Source organism: Magnolia sinica, chromosome 1 (assembly GCF_029962835.1).
Source record: "Magnolia sinica isolate HGM2019 chromosome 1, MsV1, whole genome shotgun sequence".
Taxonomy (NCBI): Eukaryota; Viridiplantae; Streptophyta; class Magnoliopsida; order Magnoliales; family Magnoliaceae; genus Magnolia; species Magnolia sinica.
In genome coordinates, this window is record NC_080573.1 from 140,424,687 (window position 1) to 140,440,560 (window position 15,874).

Sequence of the window (15,874 nt, forward strand, 5' to 3'; positions counted from 1 at the left end):
TCGTGCCGAGGCAACCCGCTGAAGAAATGACTCCCATGAGCGGTCCCTGGCCATTCACTCAGTGGGGAATCGACATCATCAATCCTTTGCCTACAGGAAAAGGGCAAGTCAAGTTCGTCATCGTTGCAGTCGACTACTTCACCAAGTGGGCCGAGGCCGAGCCTCTTGCTAAAATCACAGATCAGATGGTGATTGACTTTGTCTGGAAAAACATCATCTGCCGGTTCGGGATTTCGTGCACCATTGTGTCAGACAATGGCTGACAATTCGACAACGACAAGTTCCAAAGCATGTGTCAAGAACTCGGCATCGCAAATATATATTTTTCTCCTCGACACCCTCAATCCAATGGACAGGTGAAGGCAGTCAATAAAGTTATCAAGCACCATCTTAAAACGAAGTTGGAGAAAGCGAAAGGCAGTTGGGTCGAAGAACTCTCATTCGTTCTCTAGGCTTATAGGACCACAGCTCAGTCCTCAACTGGAGAAACTCCATTCTCGCTCTCTTATGGCTCGGAGGCGATGGTGCCAGTTGAAATTGGCATCCCTACGGCTCGAGTTAAGAGTTACAAAGAAAACCAGAACTCCAAGCAGATTGCGGCTAACCTGGATTTGCTCGAAGAGGTTAGAGATATCTCTAGGCTCCGAGTCAAAGCTCGACATGGACAGGTTGCGCGATTTTACAATTCAAAAGTCAAGACCAAGTGGTTCCGTCCCGGGGACTTAGTCCTTCGCCGAGTATTCCAGAACACTGCTGAGTCGGGGGTTAGGTCACTTGGACCTAACTGGGAAGGGCCTTACCGGGTCGTTCGGTCGACCAAATCGGGCTCCTACCACTTAGAAGATTTCAAGGGTCGTCAGCTCCTCCACCACTAGAACGCCGAGCACCTCAAAGTCTATTACCCATGATGAAATAGCCTTTAAGGCTCTCAACAATTGTACGCCTCCGAGCGACAAGCCTTTAAAGCTCTTAATGAAATTCGCCTCTTCTTATCTACATGAATGAGTTATCTACTAAGGAAAAGTTGCCTCTCATATGCAGAGGCGAACTAAACAAACTGATCTCTTGAAGGAGGGGTTAGGGTGTTATCCCACGAAAATTTGACAGGGCATCCCCTCTCAGTCAGGGGAAAAGACCTAAAGATGACCCGATTCCCCCACATAAGAGTCGGCTCATCTCTTGGCTAACGGATGAAGTGGAGGATTCTCGCCAATCGTGGGGTGAGCCGACCCCAGCGGGTTCGGACTCAATTATGATCAAGCCATAAAGGCTTCAAAAATTCTACGAAACTAAGCCCGGAGGGGCTGACCTGCCAAAGGGTCGGCTCGGTCATGCCCTGAAATGAATCGACTTATCAACAAATTAATCCGGCAATCAACAATCGACAAAAATTAACTATGGATTAATATATAAAAAAAGAATCGTAATTCACGCGCCCTCTCCAAAGAGTCAAAAATCACCATTCATATACCTTCTTTAGAAGGTGAAAAAGTAATCAAAAAGAAAAGTTTCAACAAGTTCTAAAAAAAAAAGAGGAGGCAAATGATCCGATCTACTCAGTCAGGGGAGGAGGAACTTGGGAGCTGGGGCCTTCATCCGGGCGGACGCTGTTGATAGGCTTCTCCCCTACGTCTTCAAGCAACAAAGGCTCTAAGTTGAGGTCCGGGTATAAGTCCTGAACCGCCTCAATACAGGCATCGAAGCCGCAGTTGTAAAACTTGGTGGCTTCGGCGTCCCTCTCCTTTGAGGCCTTGAAGGCGTCCACTGCAGCAGCCACCGCTACAGCCATGGAGGCTTTGTCTTCAACCTGTTGAGTCTCCCTTGCTCGAGAGACGGCTTGCCTCTGCTATTCTGCCACCTCGGCTTTAGTTTGCTAAAGGACTTCACCCAATCGAGTGTTCTCCTTAGACAACAAGTACGCGTGAGCCCTGGCCTGGGTCAGTTCGACAGTTGCAGCGTCGCACCGAGCTTTGAAGGCATCCGCAATTCCCTGTAGTTGCAGCCCTCTAGCTTCAAGGTCAGTCACGACCCCTTGCAGCCGGAGCTCCCTAGCCTTCCCGTCTTCAAGCTGCCGACGCAGCTCACCCTGCTCGAGTCGAAGAAAGGTGGCCTCATCCCGCAAGACCCCCACTTCATTCTTGAGGGCCTCCACTTCAGCTTCTCTCTTCTCCAGCTCCCGCGTCCTCTCTTGAGCCGAAAGAAGCTTCTGGATAGACTGGACAAAGACGAGAATAAGCATTCGAAAACAGTAAGTGCAGAAAAGCAAGGAAAGTTGACAAAAATACCGTGTAGAATACGGAAGCCATGTCATTCAAGAAGGAGTTATCCAATTTGCTGAGGAGGCGGGCTATATCCTCTTCTGGGGCGTGTTTGGCAGCCCAAGGCGTCAGGCAAGACAGGTGGTAGCCTGGTTCGAACCTTTCACTACTCGTTCCCACCTGGGCCCCTGCTGCCTCTGCGAACCCAGTCCTGCTACCAGCCGAGGTCTGAGCCTCAGCTCCGAGGTTATCTCCAGCCTCAGGAGGGGTGATGTTCACTCCCCAAGTACAGGATTGTGATGTAGTAATAAACTCGATAAGACCGAGGTCGAATCCCAAGGGATTGAAACCTATACATTTATCTGAAACTAGGTAGAAATAGAACTAGCCTAAGATGAAATCTAAATCAAATATAAATTGATGAATAATGGTGAGAGATTAATGTAAAACTTAAGAGAAATCAGAGATAAGAAACTAAGAATTCGGGGATCCACTTGTAGAAATCAGGGAGATCTTATGCCTGCTTCAAAAATCATGAAAATTAAACTAAACTTCCTCTGATATAATTTTAAAGAGATGAAAGGTATATGAATTAGAATAGATTCCATCACCAAACCATGCCCAGGAGACAAAGTAAACAACAGAATTAAACTAATTACCAACCAATCAACATGCTATGAAGGTTAGAAGGGTACCGTCATCCGACCATGCCCAGGAGACGATGGTGAACAACAGGGCTTCTTGACATCATAAACATAAAAAGTAAAGGAACATGCTCAAAGCTATCGCAGACCCATTGTAATTTTAGTCACAACAGACCATTAAAAACTAAAAACATTCCCTTAATTAAACCAAAATCAACATCAATTCAATCTAAACAAAAGGCACAAGCAAAGAGTCTCCCATCACACTACAAGCTTCACCTCTTAGCCCTAGCTAAGAGGTTTAGCCTGTCATAGACATGCTAAAATCTCATAAAAAAGAAAAGAAAAGAGGAATCAAAGGAAGAAGAAGGAAGAAGGAAGATGTGCTCCACTCCACGTCCAAGCCGCCCCACTTTTCTCTCTCCCACGTCTTATAAGCAAAGGACCCCCTGGAGAAGGAGTTTCGCACTCCTCTTTACGCAGCGGAACAGACTACTGTTTCTGCGTAAGAAAAACGCACAAAACAGCTGCGTATGGCCTGAGTTTGGGGAAAATATCCATCCGCTTCGTTCATTCTGACTCCATAGGAAGGGTTGTGGTCCCCTTCTCCAACGTTTGGACGGTTTGGATCGAAGATTTGGCCCATCGTGATGGCCCACAGCGGTACGTTGCGTCCAATTTTTTTGTACTGCGAAACAGAGCCAGCGCTTCTTGCGCTGGCTATCGGTGAGGCCCACTCCTTTCGGTGTATACGAAATCCACTCCGTCCATTGAAATCAAGTCGAAAATCCAGTAAGACATGGCTATTTTAAGATTGGATTCGGTGTGGCCCACAGAATAGTTTGCTCCGCCGTTCGTCCTACGTTTTGACGGTCGAAATCCGATAAACGCTGCTTCTTAGAAAATTTCCACCTAGGTCATGGTTAGTGGACCTGTAGAACTCTGATGGATGGTCCGGATCTGACCTTTGAATTACGATGGTGGTCCACAAGAATGGACTGCAGGTCCCTGTTTCAAATAAAGAACGGCATTGCCGTTTTTGAATTGTAGTCAGCCAACACCTTGTTGACCGACTTCACTTTCTTGGTGCACAGCGAGTCCTCACGTACATCCATTCTGTCATATCATAGTGCATAGGGTCCACTATGATATATTCATGAAATCCGCTCCGTCCATCCATTCTGTCATATCATTTAAACCGTCTAGACCAATTTTGAAGCATATCCAGATAACAGGTAGGCCCCAAATCAAGATTTTATGGTTGATTTGTCAGTTTAGCCACTTCTACAGGAATTCAGGAGCTGAAATTCGACGTGTACGGTTCATTTATAGTCCTCAGGCCATGTATAAAGTTTCGAGTTGAAAAGACGGTTGGAACCCTGTGACCTTGCATTCTGGCTGATTTTTGGGCTACTTGAGCTTCAGTTTCTCAGTTTTCTTGGATCTCTGGCATGTAAATCCATTGATCTTGGTCCCCTGGGGTCCATCCCTTGCCTTAGTGCATTCTGAGCGTTAATTTCATGCTTTTAGTATCCTTTTTCAACCCAAGCTCCTAAAGTCACCTTGCAGCATAAACACGATTAAATCGAGCTATTAAACAATATCATATTCATAAATTCAAGCAACAAATGGGGTATGATATGCAATATTTGACCCCTCAACAGGTGATCATAGCATCGGCTATCCGAGCGGTCTCCTCCTGCTCGGATGATGAAGGAATAGCTATGCAGGGGGCTACAGGACGAGCCTCCTCGATGGGGGGAACGGCGGTGGATGGAAGAGGAGTTGTGATTGCTGGAGGAGTTATGGTTGCTGGAGAAGGAGTTATGGTTGCTGGAGTCGGAACAATGATTGCCGGAGTCGGAACAATGATTGCTGGGACCCTGGTCTCGACGGGCACCACAGCAGGGGCTGTGGCAATAGGAGCTGCAGTCGGAGCTGTAAAAACAAGAGCGGGACTAGAGGGGCCCTCCTCACGAGGGACCTTCTGTCGTCTCCTGACGGTTGTCTTTGTCCGGCGATCGGCCCTCAGCATCTCCTCTGCCATTGGGGCAGTTTTCCTCCTCTGAGAACTAGATGCCTCGGCCATGCCTATGCCAAAAAATAACAAATTAGCAACTAAGTGATGAAGTTTGGCCTTTCCAGAAGGAGACGGAAGAGAAACTTACTGAAAGATGTCGAGAGAGGAGGGGACTTGCAAAGCCCAGACCGGTGAAGGTTGGTGGCCGTGATCAGGTCTGACTAAGAATGAAGCTCTCCCGACCGCGCCTTAGCCTTAGCAATGCAGTTTTTCTGGTCCGTGGTGAGGAGTGGTGTGCCCCTCGAAAAATCTATAAGGATAAAGGAGAGCTTTAGTCAAGCTGGAGTAAATAAAAAGGGGTGAAGGAAAAAATGCTTAAAGTTTGACCTGGTTTTGAGAATCAGGTAGGGACCCGAGTCGACAGAGTCCCAAGCTCTTCCGCTACCACTTCCCACATGCCCGCGGCCCAGAACCATTTGTTCTTCCAGTCCTTGTTGGAAGACGGAAGATTCATCACCTACCCCGGCCCTTTGCTGTCTTGGGTCGCGAAGTAGTACCATGGTTCTTGACTGTCGTGCTTGACCAGGTACAAGCTTATCAGCTCTTCTGGGGTCAGTTCCGGATTTTCGACTTGACACCAGATGATAAAGGAAGAAATTAACACCCTCCAAGCGTTGGAGGTGAACTGCCCAGGAGCTAGTTTGAGGTAGGCGGTGATAGCTCGGACGAAGGGATGTAAGGGAAGTCATACCCCACATTGCAGCGCACAGAAAAATAGCAACTTCTCCCTTAGTAGGTACACCTGCGGTGTCGAGAGGCTCTGGAGCCCTAATCTGAACGGAGTCTGGGATCTGAAACTCCGAGCAGATCCACTCCATTTGAGATTCCGATAGTACGGAGCCTCCTAGGACTACCTCTAAGGCCCGCTCACTCGCTAACATCTCGGTGGCCTCAGTAGTTGTGGTCCGAGGGGCTCGAGCGGTTTTCTTTTTGCCACCCCGACAAGTCCGAGCCACCATCTTCTTCGATTTTTTGGGCGGGGGGAATAGGGGCACAACTTCAAAGGGGCCTTTAGAGGCCCCTCTCCCGCCATCGGAACTCCCCAACTCGGAATCATCATCATAATCCCGAACGGTCTCCAAGTCAGACGATATCTTAAAAGGAAGAAATGTAGAGAGGCACAAGGAAGAAGACTCAACGGACGGTCACCGGGAATCGTTTCTATCGGAAAGACCTAATCGGTCGGAATCACCGGTCGAAAAGCCTTATCGGCCGAAATCGCCTTCGCCGGAAATCGCCTCATCCACTAACAACTCAAACACAAAGCGCAGAAGTAAACAGAGGTCTCTGAAAGAGGCTTATATAGACCTTGCCAAATCCCTACATTAATGACAAGAAATGATGGTCGCAGCCGAATCGTCGCGAGCCAACTTTGGAGCTCATGTGGCCATACACTATTGGCTCGAGCTCTGTCAGGCAGTACGCCTCTGACATCGAGCGGCATGCACCGGATAAACGAAACGACGCTCGAGTAAAGAAGGCTCTATCTACAACACTAATCAGGGCATACGTGGCAACAGGTCATAGGCGGACGACGATTCAAAATCCTAACCGTCGCCACGCGCCCACTGAATGATTAAACCATGGGTGGGAAACCCTGAGAATGCAATGTTTCAAACTTCCAGAATCATACTAATATCGACATGCGCAGAAGGTTCAGCAGATGAGGTGGTTAATCTTCCATGCGCTTACTCTCCGAGTCCGTGGCACACCTCGAAGAGTAAGAGGCTTCTGTTATGGGAAGATCCAAGCCCCTTACAATTCCGAGGGCCAACGTCATGCTGACCCGATCGGACAGACGACTACCCTATGTGATGCCCACAACTGAAGGATTCACCGATGAGCCTCAGTTGCTTCGGCTCTGAGACCAATGACCGATTCGGTTCGAGACGATCTAAGACCAAAATAGGAGGAAACCCAACTCGATAGAATAGGCCCGACACTTCACCTCGGACCTCATGAAAAAGCCGTTCAGAACGTCCGACTGGCAAGAGGCCAAGGCCATCAGCTCGGCTCGGACTGTAAATACGGTCACTATTCTATGAAGGCTTGTAATCGCTCTGATTGAGACCTTATCTGTCAGAAGGATTGAACCGAGGCTAGATCCTGAAGTGGGCATTCCATGAGTTAAGCCTAGAAACTACCATAAGTGGACATGGCCGATTACTTCGCTCGCCGATATGCACAATGTGGATAATATCCTACACGATGCTTGAATTGCATATGATATCCCCTCGATCTAAAAATCCTCCTGATTGAGTGAATCGTGCCGAGATTAACGGACTTAGACCATCTGACAGTCAGGTATAAATACGTCAAGACCCCATTGCTACAGGTACGCAAAATCCTGCACTCTCCCTCTACTTTTCAACTTAGACCCGGATTCCCTTGACCTAACTTAGGCATCGGAGGGTCCCCCGGCTTAATCAGGGTTTCCTTTGCTCACCTGTTGTGCAGGGTCAGAGTTCGTCGAGGGTTCCCCACACAGGGTGGAAGATAGGTTGGCCCAGATTTTGACCTCAACAGACATGATTATTTGATTTGTAAATAAAATTATAGATTCTAGACAATAATCATTAACATTAATTATAATTAGCTTTAAATATAAGATGATTATTGTCTAATAAAAAATTAAAAATTTACCCACGATCAATATTAAAAAACATAATATTTATAGTTATTCATGTCCACGCAATGGATTCCTCACATTCAAACAATCCATCTATTATGCTTCTTTTGAAGATCTTATATTATATTGTTATTCCATCCATCCACCAGCATCCTTACCACTCTCAAGTATGGTTTTAGAACCCGGTGACTCTGGAAAAATCCGAAAGGTTGCGAGACTGAACCTGCACCTCTCATCACTCTCAACATTTGGGGCGTGGCGCCTTCAGTGGATTACTGGATAGACTGAAGTGGGTCGAACCCCGAATGCAGGACTTAATGTGTTGTATGTGACTCACATCTACGTTGTTCATCCGCTTTTGATGGCTCATTTCAGGGCATCTTTTTTCAAAAATGAAGTAGATCCAAATCTCAGGTGGGCCCATGATAGGAAACAGTAGTGATTGACCATTGATAACTTATTATAGTCCACAAGAGCTTTTGATCAAGCTGATATTTGTGTGATCCCTTCATCCAAGTTCTTCGTGACCGTATCAACAGGTTAGATGGCAAATAAATATTTTGGTGGCCCAAGATATTTTTTAATTTTGAGTATTCAACTACCCACTTTTCATGATGTGGTTCACTTAAGATTTGGACCTGCCTCATTTTTAGTATCGTGCATTAAAATGAGCTTTTAAAACAGACCGAAGAAATGAGTATAAGGCACATACATCAAGGTGGGCTCCAACGACCTTGGTGGATCCCTGTGTAAAAGGGATCCACTCAGCTTGAAACAGTTCTTTTTCATGTTCTTCGCCTACATAAGAGGGGAGAAATCTTGGTGGACTTGCAACGTCATTGGTGTATTGGCATCATTATTTTAATTTTACACTGTAAAAATTAATTACTATTTCAAAATATTATTAACTTAATTATTAAATATTGCATCAGAGTGATATGAACAATAATCGACGTCTTAGAGCCGAGTCGACCAGGATAGTAAGGGAATGCAACCATCAGGTTGTCCACAAAATAGAAAACAGTGGAAATGCCAAAAACCTCCAAATTCAAATAGGGGGTCCACCTGATGATTGATTAGCCTTATGTTAATGGCATCTCAACAATGTATGGTGGGCGCACCTTTGGAATGGATTAGATGCAATGCACATACCACTTGGGCCTCACTACCCAAATTTGCGATTTTTCAGGGCTTTGATAGGCTGTTTCTATTTTGTGGCTCATCTGATGACTGGATTAATTGCCTGATTTATAATTATTGGATAGCTTGGTGGGGCACCTTTTGGATGGTTTTGATATGTCATTCAAAAAACCAAATGGAAGCATGGGAGGATTGATATTAATGTTAAGCATAAGGTTTCTTCATCCATCAAGATATCATGCACAAAAGGCATGCCTTTGCACTCATAAGGCGGGCCAGACATGCACATTTAATATGAATTGTAAGCAAATTCCATTGATTTATTCATTATTTAATAAACATCTAGCAGGAATTGGATTAGTTGCGCTCCCATGGTATGCCTTGAATGTGGGGCCATCTTGATGTATGTATTGTATATCCCCTCCGTCCATCCATTTTACTAGCTTATTTTAAGGTATAATCCAAAAAATGAAGCAGATCATATTCTCAGGTAGACCACACCGTCAGAAACAGTGGTGATTGAATCTCAACCATTGAAAACTTCAAAGGGCCCACATTAATGCCCGTTTTAATATTTATTTTCCATCAAACCTATTGCTAAGGTCACACAAACCTGATGAAGGGAAAAAATAAATATCAACTTGATCCTAAACTTTTGTGGCCCATAAGAAGTTTTTAATGGCCAATCACTACTGTTTCATGGAGTGTGGTCCACCTGAGATTTGGATCTGCTTCATTTTTTTGGCTCATGCCTTAAAATAAGTGGACAAAATGGATGGACACTGTGGTTATACAATACATATATCAAAGTGGGCCCACAGTCAGGGCCATACTGTGTTGGGTGAGGCTGAGCCGCATGCACCTAGCTCCACTTCACTGATGGCACAAACACATGGGCCCAGAAGCTTTTGTTTTTCTGCTTTTTTTAAATTCTAATTATCAGATTTTTGCCCGACCTATGTCTTTTTCTCGTATAGTCCTGATTCTTGTTGTTCGTTTATATTCTACTTTACCCATGTCTTTTTCTCGTTGAGTCCTTATTCTTGTTGTTTCCTTAGATTCTATTCTCGATTCCTTCAGTTGACTACATGATTCTTGCCTTCTTTGGGAGAATTCTTAAGTCATTATTTTTATTATTTTATTTATTTATTTATTTTTGTTGAAATTAAATAATTTTTTTTTGCTATTTTTACAAAATATTCTTTTAGAATATGATTTTATCAAATAATAAGTCACTTAGGTTGAAGTGCCAAAACCTAAGCTTTGGTGAGTGAAATTGACGTAGGATGGATGTGATGAGGTTGATTACCATCTTCCTCAAGGGGATGATTACTCCAAATCCACATAGCTTCTCTAGACTCCTCATAAATGAGGAAAAATAGAAAAACTACAAATAAATTTGAAAATAACTTGATTAATGATAAAAATGAATTTACAACCCTTTAAATAGCTTTACATAGTGATACCAAAATTAGAAAGACGTTTTAGAATCAAACTCCAAATCAAACTCTCTAAAAAATGTGACTTGCTATAAATAGACAGTCATGATTTCTACAAGACTTTATGGTTTTTGGCCAAAAATAGTGTCCGATTTGGCCTAACCACATTATTCTCCTACCTTTTCTAAGTCATTTTCATATTGGGCACTACTCTTAAAGCTCAAGGGATCAAGAGTTATGATTGAACTAAAACTCTTTTTTTTTTTTTTTACACACGCACACACCACCACACACTCATGCTGTAGTAGGATTTCACCACCTATGGATGCATGAACCCTTAACCGGGTGTTGAAACTTCTAAGAGTCTACCGCCTTGATTGAACTAAAACTTACTATAAATAGTAAAAACAAAATTAAAAAGAACTTTCGACTGTTGATTTGACAGAATTTCGCAAATTAGGCACAGGCAACCCAGCATAGCAGGTCAGGTGGCTAAAGTAGCTTCTCCTACCCGAAAATCATATATAGTAAGTCAAATAGCTCATTCCGATTTGCGAGATATGTCTATTTTAGGGTTCTGACAGTCCTGATCACTTCTGCCTCCAATCATGCCTTCTCTGGTCCATCTTGGACATGAAAGAGTCCGCAACCCGCTATACATAAGAAATAAACAAAATGCATTTTTTGTTAGGGAAGTGATAGAGTGGACTATTGTGGTTAACACATGGTGTATGTATGATGTCCAAGAGGTATCCCTCAACATGATCATCATATGAACAAATGAGGCAAATTGATTATTGGAGCAGCCTCACTTTGGTTTGTATGATCATTTTCATGTAGCCGTTGGATGATTCAATTACCATAAATGGCTTTGGCAGCATAGATTTTGTAAGAATTGGAATCCAAAACCCATTTATCATGGAATACTTTGAATTAGAATCCTCAATTGCATTTAACATTGTGTAAATGAAATCCACGTAAATAAAAATATTTGTTGTGTATGTATGGGGCCAATTTTGACCTACCATGATGCTTATGTGAAATCTACTTTGATCACAAGTTTATCACTCTATTTTAATAGAATCCACTAATTGTTGAAGTCAAATTCAGGCCATTTTCATGCAAAAGTCACTTACTGAACTACACGCACGTTTAAAAAATTCTTATACATGACCATCACCAGATGCATTGCCCCATTTTAGCCATAAGGCCCAAAAATCATATTAGTCCATGAATCCATGGGCCATACGATGGAAAACAATAATGCTCACCCTCCGAATTGTTTCCTTTCTTTTGGTTCACTTGAATGACAAATTATTATTTAGTTTTTCCAAGGCCTAAGCTTTAGTTTGGCATCCAACAGTTAGCGTGGATTTCACATAATCATAGCGGCGGGCCCTTGAAAAATCAAGGGTAGGGGTACCTTTTCCAACTTGTTTCCCTTCATAAGGTCCACGTGAATCATAGACTGGACTGATTTTTTTGCCATATGGCTAAAATGTTGTGACATATTTGGTGATCATAGTGGATTTCACTTAAACAGCACAGTGGGGCCCATTAATCCTTGAAGTCAAATTCAAGTTGAATTTCATGCTGATGTAATTAGTGGTAATCGGGTTTGAAATTACATTTCATCTCATCTCAGGAATTTCAAAATGTGGGAATCGGTGGTATATGAATTCCCTTTATCTCTACCATATATTATTCCAAACACATGCTTTTTATTATTATCATCAATTACCACTGAATCCATGGTACCAAACAGTCGTTAAAGACGGACCATGTAAACCTATATTTCTTGACCTTACCATTTTTCTTTTTTGAAAATATAAATAATGATATTTTAGCAACTTCATCGCCAAAATGCCACATTTTGGTTGTTTGCAAGAGTTTAAGCATTGTTTGGTAAAATAAGAATTCTCGAGAAATTTTGGTATGAAGAATAGGCTTTATTGGGCAAATATATAGAACATATCACATGTTAAAAATACTATGGATGACATCAGGTGTGTGTGTGGAGAGAGAGAGAGAGAGAGAGAGAGAGAGAGAGAGAGAGAGAGATATGAGGCCTACATGCAGAATTGTGAATAATCCATCTAATTATATATCTTGTTGTGGCTCATTCAAGCCTTTGATCCGCATAATTTTGCACGGATATCTTAATATAAGCCACCATAACATCTGTATGGAGTGGATATCACACAATCTTTAGAAATGGCTTATAGTGTTGGAGAAGAAGCGGTCAAAGGATCGCAACAAACACATTATTCATCGAGGACATACCTCATCCTTATCTCTCCTTTATTAGAGTAATTTTAATATAAATGATATAGAGATTGAGTACATTACGCACCTATCTCTTTTCTCTTCTTATTCGAACTTTCAACATATAGACCTTTTGGCGTATAGTCTTTTTAATTAAATGCTTCATGTGAACACATACAGAATAATTTTTAGCAAAAAAGAAGTGTAAAGAACTCAGTGCAATCTATGCCATCCTATGTAATATATACCATTACGTGTTTGGTGAAATGTCTGCTAGACACAGGAGCTGTAGCCATTGCTTGCTTCGGTTTGCAAGATAGCAGCTTATAGTTACAGAACAGAGGTTGATTTCCTTTTTTAGGACTGCTTTTTCACTTTCACACGAACAATGTGAAACATGTATGGTTTCCTTGCAAAGTCTTTCCGCTAGCCATCTCCTTCACTAAATCAAGGGAAGAAACTCGAGAAAGAGCCCTATCTGTATCTGTATATACGCCTTCTATGGCTCACACTTCTTTCATCGGGAAAGAGAAAATCAAGGGGAAAAGACAAGATCAAGGGGACTGAACTATATCTTTAGTCGTCTCTACGACTATATCTCTAGCCGGAGCAACCACTGGAAGGAAGCCTTCGTCAACCACTCATTACTTCAAGGAACTACATTTTTACTATAAATTTACCCTAACCAATGCCTTAAGGCTAGCTACTTGCACCGAAAATGTTCAAAACTATCGTGTCATATATAGTAGAGATATCTTTCTTTTGAGAGTGAAAATTGATGATTGATAGGAAGACTTCCCCAGACAAGATCATGTGAGACATATTGGTGAAAACATGACTAATCTTCACTTGATGGTGGCCACGTGAGACTCACCACCACCATATCATAAGTTTGAATTGGCATTCTTCATTATTACCTGCACTAGGAAAAGGAAAACCGTCGTATGCAGTTGTGAGTCAACTTAAGTAGATGGAATTATATATGATCTAACCCATTGGAAAATTGAAAAAGTGAGACAGAACCTTCACCCGACCTAACTTATCACTATCAACAGACTAGTTTAATTGATTGATGTGAAACTGGACAACTTCAACTGAGTCACTCTACTTGAAACAGTTATTTTCCATGTTCTCGACCTATGTACGAGGGTACATTAGTTTATCAGTTTATCTGCATCATTATTTTAATTTTATACTTTAAAATTTTATTACTATTTTAAAATGTTATTTACTTAATTATTAAAGCCCTACCATGATGGCTAGAAGCCCAAAAAATAAAGCAGATGAAACCATGTAATGTGGTCCACCTGAGATTTGGATCTGCTTCATTTTTTTGCTCATGCCCTAAAATAAGCAGAAAAAACGGATGGACAGCGCGGATTGCAATACATATATCAAGGTGAGCCCCACGGTCAGGGCCACACCTAATTTGCTCCCCTCCACTGCTGGTACAACTGCATGGGCCCACAAACTTCTATTTATCTGAAGCTCTTTTAAAACTCTAATTATCAGGTTTTAAATTGACCTATGTCTTTTTCTCGTATAGTCCCGATTCATGTTGCTTGTTTAGATTATAGTCTGGATTCATTCAGTTGATCACTACATGATTCTCGCCCTCCTAGAGAGAAGTCTTAGGTTATTATTATCATTATTTCTATTTTTTTAAAACCTAAACTGTCACTCAAGTTGAAGTACTAAATTATCATTATTACTATTTTTTTCAAACCTAATAAATCATACTGTCACTTAAGTTGAAGTACCAAAACCTAAGCTTTGGTGAGTGAAATGGCTAAAATGCATTTTTTTAAGGAAGTGGTAGAGCGGAGTATTGCGAATGGCACGTGGGGTATGTATGATATCCAAGTGGTTCCATCCCACTATGATCATCATATGAACGAAGAATGAGGCCACTTGATTAGTTGAGTGGCCTCACTTTGGTTTGTATGATCATCTTCGTACATGCACTCGTTGGTTGCCTCGATTATTATAAGGGTTTTGGCATAATAGATTTGGTATGAATTGGAATCCAAATTATAATTATCATGGAATTCATTGAATTGAAATTCTCAGTTATGTTTGGTACTATGTAGATGGAATTCATGTAAATAAAAAATAATAATGTGGAGATATGAGATCGATTCTAGGAACTCTCAAATGTGGCCCATATGATCTTTATATGAAATCTATCTCGATTAGTAAATGCATCACTTCATTTTAGTAGGGTGCACTAATTCTTGAAGTCAAATTCAAGCCATTACTATGCAAGTCATTGACTAAACTACATACACTTTTAAAAATTCTCATATGTAACCCATCATGATGTTTATGTAAAATCCACCTGATCACCTGGTGCACTACCCTATTTTAACCATAAGGGCTAAAAATTAGCCTATCCATGATTTAGGTGGGTCATCCAAAATAAAATAGTAACACTCATCCTCCAAATTATTTCCCATTGTGTGGCCACCTAAATTACGAATGGGTTTGATTTTTAGTCTCGATGTCTAAATTTTAGCTTGACATTTAATGGTTGAAGTGGATTTCATATAATTATTTAAGGTGGGCCTACCTCTCATGATTCTTTCCTGTTGTATGATTCACCTAAATCATGAACTCAACTGATTTTTGGGCATTATGGCTAAAATGGGACGACACATTTGATGATTAGGGTGGATTTCACTTAAACATCTTGGTGGGGCCTGCTAATTCTTAAAGCCAAATTCAAGTTGATTTTCAAATTGACACTATCTGTGGTAATCAAGTTTGAAATTACAACTCATCCTAAGAACTACAAAATGCATTAATGGGTGGTAAGCGGATTTCATTTACCCCGCCATACACCATCCCAAAACAAAAATACTTCTTACGATGACCATCGATTACTACCAAATTTATTGTGCCAAAAGACCCATTAAGACAGCACCATGTGAGCCCTATAGTTCCTGACTTTACCATCTTTTTAGAAAATATTATAAATAAAGACATCTTAGTCACTTCATCACCAAAATGTCACGTTTTAGCAGTCTGCAAAAGTTCAACTATTGTTTGGTAAATAAGAATTCCTAAGGAATTTACTCATGCCACTAGGTGGTAGACTCACGAGAGTTTTGACTCAAGGTCATGAATTCGAGCAGTCATTGTCCTGAAATCCCTCTGTGTTGCAAGTGCCTGAGTGTGTGTGGGGTGTGAATTAATGCAAGGGTTTTAAAAAAAATGTTGAAGTGAAAGTAATTCGGTGCAATCTATTCCATTCTTTATTGGGTAAAATGTCAAACATTTCTTGCCAAGAAGCTACATTTTTAATATATATTTGTCCTAACCAATGCCGTGAGGGCTAAGTAGTGATATCATTTTTTATTTTTTATTTTTTTGAGAGTGAAAGTTGATGATTGACATGATAGGAAGAGTACTTGTCCAGA